Here is a 9423-nt window from a genome sequence, read left to right as displayed (position 1 = left end):
AAAACTACACAACGTCTTAGCCTCTATAACTGTACCCCTGGAGTTTGTTCGACTCATCCAAAACTCTATTACCAAACCAGTGATTTCCTATATCCTTCCTGAATCTGAATTTTTCCAACTTAAAACCATTGCTGCGAGTCCTGTTTTCCATTTATACACCTCGGTCATATACCGCCTAATTCTACGCCTTTGTAGAGAGTGCAGATTCAGGGCCTCAGCCATTTCTAAGGATTAGGACGTACTCAGAAGTCAGTGTCAAACTGACTCTTGTATCATAAGAACATAAGAACATAAGAAAGGAGGAACACTGCAGCAGGCCTGTTGGCCCATACTAGGCAGGTCCTTTACAATTCATCCCACTAATAAAACATTTGACCACTGAAAATTGGGTTGGTCAAATGTTTTGTTAGTGGGATGAATTGTAAAGGACCTGCCTAGTATGGGCCAACAGGCCTGCTGCAGTGTTCCTCCTTTCTTATGTTCTTATGTTCTTATGATGCAAGAGTCAGTTTGACACTGACTTCTGAGTACGTCCTAATCCTTAGAAAATTTGCCTCCTCACTTGCCTCAGTCTTACCACCTATCTGTTCAGTGATATTACTAATCCGTCTTTTACAGTCTGCCCATATCTCATCTGTGTGTTCACCTGTGGGCGTGTGTGCTCACCTATTTGTGATTGCAGGGGTCGATTCATAGCTCCTGGCCCCAAGATTTATGCCAACAGCATATGGTGTTCCCAGGCGGTCACCCATCCAAGTACTAACCAAACCCAACGTTGCTCAACTTCGATGATCGGACGTGAAGCGGTGCGCTCATCGTGGTATGGCCGTTTGTGCTTGAATTTGTGTGTGCACACGTGTGTGTTTGTATTTGAGTGTGTGTGTGTGTGTATGTGGATATGTGTGCGTTTTAAATACATATGTGCTCAAGTATTTGTGACTGTAGCGGTCGAGTCCTGGATCCGCATCTTCGCTGGTTGCTACAAGGTTCAGTCCTGCTTCGAGAGCCTTATCGTACCTCTTCTTAAAGCTATGTATGGATTCTGCGTCTACCAGTTCACCCTCCAAGTCCTCCCACTTCCTGACTACTCTAAGACTGAAAAAAATAATTCGTAACATCTTTATGTCTTACCTGAGTTTTCAACTTCCAGATTTACCCTCATGTTTCTGTTTACCATCCCTAAAACAATCAGTTCCTCTTAGTACTTTGTACGTTGTTGTCATATCACCCCTAGTGCTTCTGTTCTCAAGTGTCATCAGGCTGAGTTTTAACCTCTTAAGTCGCGGGGAAGAGTCGCGTTGTAAACCTCTGCACTTGTCTTAGTTTCTTGTCATGCCTGACCAGGTGTGGGTTCCACACCAGTGTTGTATGTTCCATTATGGGGCTGACAGTTTCTTGTCATGCCTGACCAGGTGTGGGTTCCACACCAGTGTTGTATGTTCCATTATGGGGCTGACAGTTTCTTGTCATGCCTGACCAGCTGTGGGTTCCACACCAGTGTTGTGTGTTCCATTATGGGGCTGACAGTTTCTTGTCATGCCTGACCAGGTGTGGGTTCCACACCAGTGTTGTGTGTTCCATTATGGGGCTGACAGTTTCTTGTCATGCCTGACCAGGTGTGGGTTCCAGACCAGTGTTGTATGTTCCATTATGGGGCTGACAGTTTCTTGTCATGCCTGACCAGGTGTGGGTTCCACACCAGTGTTGTGTGTTCCATTATGGGGCTGACAGTTTCTTGTCATGCCTGACCAGGTGTGGGTTCCACACCAGTGTTGTATGTTCCATTATGGGGCTGACAGTTTCTTGTCATGCCTGACCAGGTGTGGGTTCCACACCAGTGTTGCATGTTCCATTATGGGGCTGACAGTTTCTTGTCATGCCTGACCAGGTGTGGGTTCCACACCAGTGTTGTGTGTTCCATTATGGGGCTGACAGTTTCTTGTCATGCCTGACCAGGTGTGGGTTCCAGACCAGTGTTGCATGTTCCATTATGGGGCTGACATACACGGTGTACAATGTCGTGTATAATTCTTTACTTTCATTTTCCAGACGCGCATTATATGCAGCAGTTATTTGGATGATATGCGCCTCGGGTGATATGCTCGGTGTAATACTCACTACAGGATCCTCCTTGCTTGAGGAATGCAGCCTTTGCCCCCAAGTCTGTACTCCATCTGCTGTCGGTTTTGCTCTTCCCAAAAATTCATAACTTTGCACTTGGTTGGGGTAAATTCCAGGAGCCATTCGTCAGACCAGACTTGTAGTTTGTCCAGATCCCTTTGTAACATTTCCTGGTTCATATCTGCTTGTATTCTCATTACCTTCACGTGTGTGTGTGTGTGTGTGTGTGTGTGTGTGTGTGTGTGTGTGTGTGTGTGTGTGTGTGTGTGTGTGTTTGTGTGTGTGTGTGTGTGTGACTGCAGACACTTTCACGGAGTTACTTGATGACGGTTTAACAGCATCCGTACCCTGGCGTTATTTGTCTCTTGGAGTTATCTTGACGTATATCCATGTGCTGTGGCACTGTAGGTGCCAACATGGAGTAGAATCACAGTGTCCTTCAGGTGTTATCACACACCTAAAGGACTCTGAAGATATTTGTATAAATCAGTGTCCTTCAGGTGTTATCACACACCTGAAGGACTCTGAAGATATTTGTATAAATCAGTGTCCTTCAGGTGTTATCACACACCAGAAGGACTCTGAAGATATTTGTATAAATCAGTGTCCTTCAGGTGTTATCACACACCTAAAGGACTCTGAAGATATTTGTATAAATCAGTGTCCTTCAGGTGTTATCACACACCAGAAGGACTCTGAAGATATTTGTATAAATCAGTGTCCTTCAGGTGTTATCACACACCTAAAGGACTCTGAAGATATTTGTATAAATCAGTGTCCTTCAGGTGTTATCACACACCTGAAGGACTCTGAAGATTAACATATAAATCACTCAGTCTTCCTCCCGTTGCATCTGAATTGCAGATTGCATAAATCAGTCTCCAGTAATTGTACACTCGGCGCTATATTCTTCAAGGTATCTTATTATTCAGTAATTTATATGTGAAGGCTGTTATCTGCAGCACATTCAGCCATCACCAGTAATAAACGTCCAGATCCTGACGTTCCCTTATCACGTTTATTCACATTCTTTCCTGACGTACTGTGAGTGTAGTTTAAGAATATAACATATTTTAGATTGCATATTTTTAGTTAAATGCGTTAAAATGTTTATATAATGTTACCTAATCTAACTTAACATAACATTATCTAAATATAACCTATCCAAACCTAACGTAAACTAACCTAACCTAACCTCTCCATACCTAACATAAACTAACCTAACCTATCCAAACCTAACGTAAACTAACCTAACCTAACCTCTCCATACCTAACATAAACTAACCTAACCTATCCAAACCTAACGTAAACTAACCTAACCTATCCAAACCCAACGTAAACTAACCTAACCTAACCTCTCCATACCTAACATAAACTAACCTAACCTAACCTAACCTAACCTAACCTCTCCATACCTAACATAAACTAACCTAACCTATCCAAACCTAACGTAAACTAACCTAACCTCTCCATACCTAACATAAACTAACCTAACCTATCCAAACCTAACATAAACTAACCTAACCTATCCAAACCTAACGTAAACTAACCTAACCTATCCATACCTAACATAAACTAACCTAACCTATCCAAACCTAACATAAACTAACCTAACCTATCCAAACCTAACATAAACTAACCTAACCTCTCCATACCTAACATAAACTAACCTAACCTATCCAAACCTAACGTAAACTAACCTAACCTAATCTATCCAAACCTAAAATAATCTAACCTAAACTAACCTAATTTAATCTAACCTAACTTTATCGGGCGTTGATCTGTGACCAACCAGGCTGTTTGTGTCAGCGACTTAATCAACAGAAAAAATCTGATTTGTGTGATTTCTTGATTCGTGAAATCTGAGCCATCCTCCCCTTCCTCGGATCAAACTTACTTTATACTTAGGAATATGCTATTGCCTATATGTAATGTTGGTTTATATAGTGAAAACAGTTGATGTCTATCGTCTTGGCTCCTGACATCAATTGATGTCTATCGTCTTGTTTCCTGACATCAGTTGATGTCTATCGTCTTGTCTCCTGACATCAATTGATGTCTATCGTCTTGTCTCCTGACATCAATTGATGTCTATCGTCTTGTCTCCTGACATCAGTTGATGTCTATCGTCTTGTCTCCTGACATCAATTGATGTCTATCGTCTTGTTTCCTGACATCAGTTGATGTCTATCGTCTTGTCTCCTGATATCAATTGATGTCTATCGTCTTGTCTCCTGACATTAGTTGATGTCTATCGCCTTGTCTCCTGACATAAATTGATGTCTATCGTCTTGTTTCCTGACATCAGTTGATGTCTATCGTCTTGTCTCCTGACATCAGTTGATGTCTATCGTCTTGTCTCCTGACATCAATTGATGTCTATCGTCTTGTCTCCTGACATCAGTTGATGTCTATCGTCTTGTCTCCTGACATCAGTTGATGTCTATCGTCTTGTCACCTGACAACAATTGATATCTATCGTCTTGTCTCCTGACATCAGTTGATGTCTATCATCTTGTCTCCTGACAACAGTTGATGTCTATCGTCTTGTCTCCTGACAACAGTTGATGTCTATCGTCTTGTCTCCTACCAACAGTTGATGTCTATCGTCTTGACACCTGACAACAGTTGATGTCTATCGTCTTGTCTCCTGACAACAGTTGATGTCTATCGTCTTGTCTCCTGCCAACAGTTGATGTCTATCGTCTTGACACCTGACAACAGTTGATATCTATCGTCTTGTCACCTGACAACAGTTGATGTCTATCGTCTTGTCTCCTGACATCAGTTGATGTCTATTGTCTTGTCTCCTGACATCAATTGATGTCTATCGTCCTGTCTCCTGACATCAGTTGATATCTATCGTCTTGTCTCCTGACAACAGTTGATGTCTATCGTCTTGTCTCCTGCCAACAGTTGATGTCGATCGTCTTGTCACCTGACAACAGTTGATGTCTATCGTCTTGTCTCCTGCCAACAGTTGATGTCGATCGTCTTGTCACCTGACAACAGTTGATGTCTATCGTCTTGTCTCCTGCCAACAGTTGATGTCGATCGTCTTGTCACCTGACAACAGTTGATATCTATCGTCTTGTCTCCTGACAACAGTTGATGTCTATCGTATTGTCTATTCCCAGTGGAAGTAGGTCATACCCGAGGCACGAGTTAATGGTGGTGGTAGTAGTAGTAGTAATGGTCGCAGTAGTATTAGCAGTAGTAATCGTGTCTAAATTTTTCAACTTGTCGGTATTGTATACCGTTCATGTCCGTATTGTATACCGTTTATATACAACTTGTCAGACACTGCAACATCATGGAATCTTGGTTCAGAGGTAATCCACATTACATCTTCACAGCTGCTGCTACTACTACTACTACTGTGACGATTACTACTACTACTACTGTGACGATTACTACTACTACTACTGTGACGATTACTACTACTACCAGCACTAACCCGTGCCTCGGGTATGACCTACTTCCACTGGGGATTCCCGCCCACCAATGACTATGCCCTCTATCTTCCGCCAGTATAAAAGCTTCAACCTTCTTGCCTGTGCTCCAGAACCTCCACAACTACGGTGCTCATCACACCAACTCCAAGGCTGAGGGATTGATTACCTCATCTTTCGTATATAGTTCTACTGTCTTCCACTTATGTCCTGGAATCTGTATTGATAAAGCCGCTGGATGGCGATACGTCTACAGTAAAGATACCCAGATGTTGCACGTGTGTCTAAATTTTTCACCTTAACCACTTTTCTGACAAACAACACACCATAACCACTCTCAATTTCCATTTATATTCTGGAGTTGATAGCACTGACCATCTTCTACCTCATGGATATAACAACATCTATTATTCTACCTGCATTTTTCATTCACGTGAGTGTATGAGTCTTGAGGTGAGTTCTTGTGACTCTGGGGCCAGACAGCTACATGCTGTCTGGCCCCACTTGTCACTTTTTTTCTGACCATTCTCCGCTAGTCAAATTTATACTTGAGAAAAGTAATTTAAGGTCAGGTTGTCTAGATGTCTTAAAAGTTGATTTTGGCAGTAAAATATATTTTAAAAGATTAAGAAGTGGTTATACTTGTTTTTTTAAGTGTGTGTGTGTGTGTGTGTGTGTGTGTGTGTGTGTGTGTGTGTGTGTGTGTGTGTGTGTGTGTGTGTGTGTGTGTGTGTGTGTAAGTATTTAAATGCGCTCACCTATTTGTATTAACCTATTTGTGATTGGAGGGGTCGAGTATCAGCTCAAGTCCCTGCCTCCTTAACGTCTCACTTGCTGTATTTACTGTTAGCCTCGTTAGCCCTGTCGTACCTGTTCTTAAAACTATGTAAAAAGCCTTCACCTACTACTCACCTTCACTTTCTTATCATTCTGGGAGTTAGGAAATAATATAATCCCTATAATTCTTTATCCTTAACTTTTATATGTGCCCCCAAGCACCTGTTTTCCGCCTCTCCGTTTCTCTCTCTCTACCTTATTAATTCCTATGAGTATTTTGAGTGTCCACTATATCCAGGTTTTATCTCCACAGAATAATATAATCCCTATAATTCTTTATCCTTAACTTTTATATGTGCCCCCAAGCACCTGTTTTCCGCCTCTCCGTTTCTCTCTCTCTACCTTATTAATTCCTATGAGTATTTTGAGTGTCCACTATATCCAGGTTTTATCTCCACAGAATAATATAATCCCTATAATTCTTTATCCTTAACTTTTATATGTGCCCCCAAGCACCTGTTTTCCGCCTCTCCGTTTCTCTCTCTCTACCTTATTAATTCCTATGAGTATTTTGAGTGTCCACTATGTCCAGGTTTCATCTCCACAGAATATTTAAGGCACGACATAGGACCTAGAACCTCGAGTCTGGTCCTGGGGTAGAGTGCATGTTATCCCTGGCTTGTTTACGTTACGTTAGGTATAGTTTGTCAGGAAAAATGACGTGGATCTTAGTCATATGATGACCCGCAGTTGGAGCTTATGGTCATCTGCCCGAGGCCTTCCGCTGGCTCACCGCTCCACCCACTTCAAAAATATGAATATAATTATAAGCATGAGATCTGTTTTTACTGGCTTGTTTTATGTGATGTGAAGGTTATAAGTGGTAGCAGTGGTCAACATGTTGGTAGCAGTGGTCAACATGTTGGTAGCAGTGGTCAACATGTTGGTAGCAGTGGTCGACATGTTGGTAGCAGTGGTCAATATGTTGGTAGCAGTGGTCAACATGTTGGTAGCAGTGGTCAACATGTTGGTAACAGTGGTCAACATGTTGGTAACAGTGGTCAACATGTTGGTAGCAGTGGTAACATGTTGGTAGCAGTGGTAAACATGTTGGTAGCAGTGGTAAACATGTTGGTAGCAGTGATAAACATGTTGGTAGCAGTGGTAAACATGTTGGTAGCAGTGGTAAACATGTTGGTAGCAGTGGTAACATGTTGGTAGCAGTGGTAAACATGTTGGTAGCAGTGGTAAACATGTTGTTAGCAGTGGTAAACATGTTGGTAGCAGTGGTAACATGTTGACAGCAGTGGTAAACATGTTGATAGCAGTGGTAAACATGTTGGTAACAGTGGTAAACATGTTGGTAACAGTGGTAAACATGTTGGCAGCAGTGGTAAACATGTTGGCAGCAGTGGTAAACATGTTGGTAGCAGTGGTAAACATGTTGGCAGCAGTGGTAAACATGTTGGTAGCAGTGGTAGACATGTTGGTAGCAGTGGTATGTTTCTAACATGTTGGTAGCAGTGGTAAGACATGTTGGTAGCAGTGGTAAGCATGTTGGTAACATGGTAGCAGTGGTCAAATGTTGGTTGGTAGCATGTAAACATGTTGGTAGCAGTGGTAGACATGTTGGTAGCAGTGGTAAACATGTTGGTAGCAGTGGTAACATGTTGGTAGCAGTGGTAAACATGTTGGTAGCAGTGGTCAACATGTTGGTAGCAGTGGTAGACATGTTGGTAGCAGTGGTCAAGCATGTTGGTAGCATGGTCAACATGTTGGTAGCAGTTGTCAACATGTTGGTAGCAGTGGTAAACATGTTGGTAGCAGTGGTCAACATGTTGGTAGCAGTGGTAAACATGTTGGTAGCAGTGGTCAACATGTTGGTAGCAGTTGTAATCATGTTGGTAGCAGTGGTAGTCATGTTGGTAGCAGTGGTACACATGTTGGTAGCAGTGGTAAACATGTTGGTAGCACTGGTAAACATGTTGGTAGCAGTGGTAACATGTTGGTAGCAGTGGTAACATGTTGGTAGCAGTGGTCAACATGTTGGTAGCAGTGGTAACATGTTGGTAGCAGTGGTAACATGTTGGTAGCAGTGGTCAACATGTTGGTAGCAGTGGTCAACATGTTGGTAGCAGTGGTAACATGTTGGTAGCAGTGGTCAACATGTTGGTAGCAGTGGTAAACATGTTGGTAGCAGTGGTCAACATGTTGGTAGCAGTGGTCAACATGTTGGTAGCAGTGGTCAACATGTTGGTAGCAGTGGTAAACATGTTGGTAGCAGGTGGTGTTGGTAAGTGGTCAACATGTTGGTAGCAGTGGTAACATGTTGGTAGCAGTGGTAAACATGTTGGTAGCAGTGGTAACATGTTGGTAGCATGTGGTGGTCAAACATGTTGGTAGCAGTGGTCAACATGTTTGTAGCAGTGGTAAACATGTTGGTAGCAGTGGTAAACATGTTGGCAGCAGTGGTAAACATGTTGGCAGCAGTGGTAAACATGTTGATAGCAGTGGCAAACATGTTGGTATCAGTGGTAAACATGTTGCCAGCAGTGGTAAACATGTTGATAGCAGTAGTAAACATGTTGGTAGCAGTGGTAAACATGTTGGTAGCAGTGGTAAACATGTTGATAGCAGTGGTAAACATGTTGATAGCAGTGGTAAACATGTTGGTAGCAGTGGTAAACATGTTGGTAGCAGTGGTCAACATGTTGGAAGCAGTGGTAAACATGTTGGTAGCAGTGGTCAACATGTTGGTAACAGTGGTCAACATGTTGGTAGCAGTGGTAAACATGTTGTTAGCAGTGGTAAACATGTTGTTAGCAGTGGTAAACATGTTGGTAGCAGTGGTCAATATGTTGGTAGCAGTGGTCAACATGTTGGTAACAGTGATCAACATGTTGGTAGCAGTGGTCAATATGTTGGTAACAGTGGTCAACATGTTGGTAACAGTGGTCAACATGTTGGTAGCAGTGGTCAACATGTTGGTAACAGTGGTCAAGATGTTGGTAGCAGTGGTAAACATGTTGGTAGCAGTGGTCAACATGTTGGTAGCAGTGATCAACATGTTGGT

The 9423-nt window shown here is 42.4% G+C and overlaps 1 pseudogene; it reads right to left on the bottom strand.

Moving 5' to 3' along the window:
- Positions 1 to 715: 715 nt before the first annotated feature.
- LOC138851963 (5S ribosomal RNA) lies at positions 716 to 834 on the bottom strand (annotated as a pseudogene).
- Between the last annotated feature and the right edge of the window lie 8589 nt (positions 835 to 9423).

This window comes from Cherax quadricarinatus, unplaced genomic scaffold (assembly GCF_038502225.1).
Source record: "Cherax quadricarinatus isolate ZL_2023a unplaced genomic scaffold, ASM3850222v1 Contig3036, whole genome shotgun sequence".
In the NCBI taxonomy this organism is placed as follows: domain Eukaryota; kingdom Metazoa; phylum Arthropoda; class Malacostraca; order Decapoda; family Parastacidae; genus Cherax; species Cherax quadricarinatus.
This window is presented reverse-complemented; position numbering and strand designations above follow the sequence as displayed.